The sequence below is a fragment of the Morone saxatilis genome, unplaced genomic scaffold (assembly GCF_004916995.1).
Source record: "Morone saxatilis isolate NCDOM2014 unplaced genomic scaffold, NCSU_SB_2.0 Contig0, whole genome shotgun sequence".
Lineage (NCBI taxonomy): Eukaryota > Metazoa > Chordata > Actinopteri > Moronidae > Morone > Morone saxatilis.
Genome location: NW_023339650.1, coordinates 15,350,941 through 15,355,883, shown reverse-complemented (window position 1 = coordinate 15,355,883; position 4,943 = coordinate 15,350,941).

Here is a 4,943-nt window from a genome sequence, read left to right as displayed (position 1 = left end):
CGTAGTGTATTTTTTAGACCCTGCCTATCACGAACCAGGTTTCATGGACGTGTAAGAAGAGCAGTGGTTTCAGGACAGCAATCGGGGGCATCAGCATGTGCTCGCCTGGTGGGCTTAGGCCAGGTGTTTTGGTTGTTCCTGACGTTGTCTCTCTGGAGTCGTGTGGTGAGGAGTGTAGACAACTCTGTAATTACCTGTCATCCGTGACATATCTAACGGGTTTGGCTTGTAAGCGTTAAGTAACGGCGTCCTCGCGTCTTGTATTGAAGATAACGTGTTGAGTGCTCTTTCGGCCTGTTTTGATAAATTCCCGACACAGAAAACGGAGCGATAACTTATTATCTGTTTATTGTTTACCATTCTCGCCAGTAATGGCGGTATCACTGCTTCTTTCTTGGGATTCCAATCCAGTTGCAAGATGTTAATATGTGGAGATGATTATGCTCGTGTAATTCATAATACTTTGTGTCTATATCGTTTTGCTTGAGTTGGCATTATGGGTTGATCTATATTTTAACATCGTTCGAGTCAGTGATGCGAAAATTAGAGAGGTTCTTGCTGCCTTGTTTACCTTTTGTGCAGAATTCGATTTGTATAAAATTTTAGCTATCCGCCATGTGGTCGCAAAGACCGAAATGTATAATGAATTTGTGACGTTGTCTCCCAGGGCCAGTGGCTTCCCTGATGCTGCTGAAGGGGGGGGGACATGAAAAGAATCACACTGTACTTTAGAGTACAGATAGCACATTTTGTACCTTTGCCAGCATGCCACGTCCCTTGTCTGACAAAGTATAAACGGTAAGAGAGTCCAATCAAACATGGTACACTCAATCTGTACTTCTCCTTGACCTTACCTGACATGTTCCTGCGCTCAAACGTCGCACATACGCTGCGAGTGCTCACCGACTAACCCCTGACTATTCGTACTTTGCAGCCGTGCTCGAGCATCCAACACCTTGTTATCAGGCGGAGAGGTGAAAAGAGGTGAAGAAGTTATCTCAGTGATTATGGATTTATGAGGTTAAAGCTAGTAACTAAAAAGGGGAAGCTGTGCACCTGAATCCCAACGTTTAAACTAATTAACACATATATCATTTTTTTTATTACGTTAACGGGATAGTTTCAGCTTCTGAGAACCGCAAATGGAAATAAATCAAATAAAAGGTGAAGTGGAGAAGAAAGGTGTCCTCTCAAAGTGAGAAATCTGCATTAACACAGTTCAGCAAAAGTCTCTGCAGGTTGTTACAGCAAACATCTGTACTGTACAGTCCAGAAACATGAGTTGGGACATTCTGCAGTTAAAGAATAACCTTTTAGGACAGGCATCCCCGTTTCTAAACTCCCTCAAACACATCTTTGGCATCTCTATTCTGAGACGTCCACAGGCAATTCACTGCAGAGCTGTCTTCTGCCGTCTTTCAGCTTCTCAGTATTCCCATTTGTGTTTTCAGTCCCAGACGTTCATGTGCTAGATTAATTAAAACACTGTTAGAAGGAGTGGGGAACTCATATTTAACAAAGGGAGGCTGAACTGAAGCTTGATTAGCTTGAGAATTGAAACTGAAGCAGCATGTGTATCATCATGCATGGCAGGCTTCAGTGTTTGTGTAAGCATAGTGCCTGTGTGTGGGCTTCGCCAACAGGAATGTGACATGAGTAGTTCAAATGTGTGAACGAAAGAGGAGTCCGTGCAGCTTCCAGAGGGCAGGGCAAACTCCTGGAGATTCCAGGCATGCCTGAGTTTCCTCGGACGTCACGTGCTGCAGCGCAAACACAGCTATGCCGAGTTAATTACACGGAGAAACACCGAGCCCTGCACATCTCCCCAAATGTCTCATACTTAGGCAAAACCATTATTAAGAGAAAGTTAAAATGATCAAAACAGGAGTAAAATGAGGCAGCGTTTTTGAATTAAAGAGTAGAAAACACAGAGCCCAAAGCTGAACAGACGTAATTACGGTTAAATGACGTTCGACTGGACTCTCAAACAACAGCAATGGAAATAAATATTATTAGAAAGCTGCCTCGTGGGAGAATAAAGCAAAAAGAATGAACACAAAGAGCTGATTGTGAATTCCTCGAGTTAAAATAACTGACCTTCGACTACAAACAATGCCCCGACTGTCAACACTCGCTGAATCGGTCATCGGATTTGCTGCTCTGCTGTCGACTGAAAAAGGGCAAAGGAAAGGGTTAAGTGTCCAAAACAAAAAGGGAAAGATGGCGAGCAGAAAACGGGGGCACTGGAGATGAACACACACACACACACACACACACACACACACACGAACTGCTGCCATCTTCTTTTCTACGGACCTGTGACTGCTTCGTTTGTTATTCATCACTGGCATGAGCATGACACATACGTGCGTGCGTCCTGCTGTGTCGCTGTGTTTCCTGTCGACCTCTCTCATCTATTCTCTCCGACACACACACACCCCCATCAGCACCTCTATTAGAAACCTAAAACTGGTCATGTGGCACAACCCACGCAGTTATATTGTGTTTGCTCAGTAACCAATTAACAACCACGACTGTGTGTCATTGTTAAATACCAAGTGTGACACATCCCGAATGAGAACTATCGACATTTTATTGACCCACTTAGTTTTTAGTTTTGTGCTTGCTTGAATAACTCCAGATTTCACTCATATCTGCCGGTTTGTGATCGTAGCGGGGCTTCGGGAAGAGTGGCTGAGTTATTCTGTACAATACTGAGATCGCTATTATTTATAACGCTTTAATCTTTGGACCTTAATTGCTTCATTTCAATTTAAAACGGACAGAAAACTTCGTTCACTCTCGCACTGCAAATATAAAAAGGTATCATGCGTCATATTAAATCTATATATCGTATTGTTTTGTCTTCACGTCACATCAGTTGCATTGTGGATATAGATAAAAACTGATGTTCATAAAGACAAACAGAAGCAGATTCACGATTCTTTAAAAAGATCTCACCCTTAAATCGTTAAAAATGTCCCAAACTTCCAGGAGCTTTTGTAATTTACAGTAAGGTGGTTGAAGCCAACATATATTCACTAAAAGGCTGCTTTGGGTTAATTCTATTTCTTTTATTTCATCTTGCTTTATTCTATCTTATCTTATTTTATATGTTTCTTTGTCATTATAGTCTCCGTCTCTTCTGTTGTACCATAACTTGTTACCTTGTGTATGAAACAGCAGATATGATGAATGTGATTCTGTACATGATTTTGAATAAAACCTAAATAAAAACTAAGTTCAAACAAAAAAAAACAACTGTCCCTTTCGATCTTTAAAAAGATCTCACCCTTAAATCATTAAAAGTGTCCAAAACTTCCAGGAGGTTTTGTAATTTATTCTATTACGGAGGAGAGCTCATGCAGATTCTTTGCGATTTGAAGACAAATATGATAAAAGCCAATTAAAACCCTCATATAAATATAAAATCTGCACCAGTGGATTTATCTGAAGAGACACCCTAAGCAGAACGGAGCCTACGCAGACATCATAATCAAATAACACGCAGCAATTTCCTGCCATATAAGACAAAACAAACATGTTTCTCTAACAAGTCTTTGAGTGATATTGGCTAATGGTGGACAAAATCATTAGTGCGATCAATAAAAGGAAGAGAAGCAAACACACAGACACAAAGCAGTTTAGATAAACTGTAAAGGATTATTCAGTCAATGTTAGTGATCAGGAAGCTCAAAACAGTACGAAAGGAAGTACACACGTTTGTTTTTTACTAGTCAGCAGGTAAATAGTGAAAGATAAGTTGTTTTAGAAACCTCAGTGTGCGGAAAAAGCACGGATGGTGACATGTGAACAGCTTCGACACAAGGCAGAAGCAGGCTCTCAGTATCACAGATTATTGTACATTTAAAACAATTTATATAAAATATATATATAAATATTAGTTTAGTTTAAGATTAGTTAATGCTCAAGATAAGATACATCTGTGCTTCCACTGTGACCTTGTTAAGTAAGATTTAACTCAGTAATTTATGCTTTGGGGTGTGTAAGCTGATATATTGTTCATTAGCAGCATTGAAGTTATTTAAATTATTATTATTATTTAGAAGTTATGAAGTATGAAAGCAGTTCTCAACGGAGCAAAACACATTTTTGCTCTTCAGAACATCGCAGTTTGGCGACAATCATCAATCAGAATCGGCCGGTTTGGGAGAAAAATATTCCCCAATTGGAACCAAATGTTTGGAGCGGTGTAGATGACAGGCAGAGAGAGAGCGAGTCGAGCGAAGAGTATTCAAGTGGTGAAGTAGTAGTAAACACTGCTGCAGCCACGAGTGTATCCCTGCTCTCCTTTATCACGACTCTTGAGCTCCTGGGGATTCACATTCCTTCGCGGGTCGGTGCCACATCTTGTGAGATTACAGAGAAACGAGATACTTTACATCACTTATCGTAAACTCTATCGCTCAGAGACGCTGCGAGCGTGACGGAGAGGGGCGGGGGACAAAACCGAAACAGTGCCGTACAACGAGGAGGGGTGGGAGTAAACAACAATAAAACATACGCTGATTTTTTCTACAAACCTCCTGTTTTTAATGCCTGGACTTTAAGTTTCCTAAACGCTCCAGAAAACAACACAGTCTCACAAAAACAAGGCATTCCCCGGTTCACTTGATTATTCCCACTTCCTGCTCAGAGAGACGCTCCCAACCAGAAGGCATCAACAAGAAAAACATGCGACTCTGACTGAGTGGCTCCACAGAATAACAAAACAAACCCAGGGCTTTGTGTGGGCTCTGAAGCAGCTCAGCCTCTGGGACAGTCACTCTGAACTCACCACCTGTTTCTGTTGTGGTAGCTGTTGTGGTTGATCGTTGGTTGAATTCCAGCTCCAAGTGGTGAATCACTGCTTCTTCCTTCTACTGTAAATACTAAATCGGCTGGAGATAAGACTTAAGAGACTTAGACTTCTCTTTATTGAT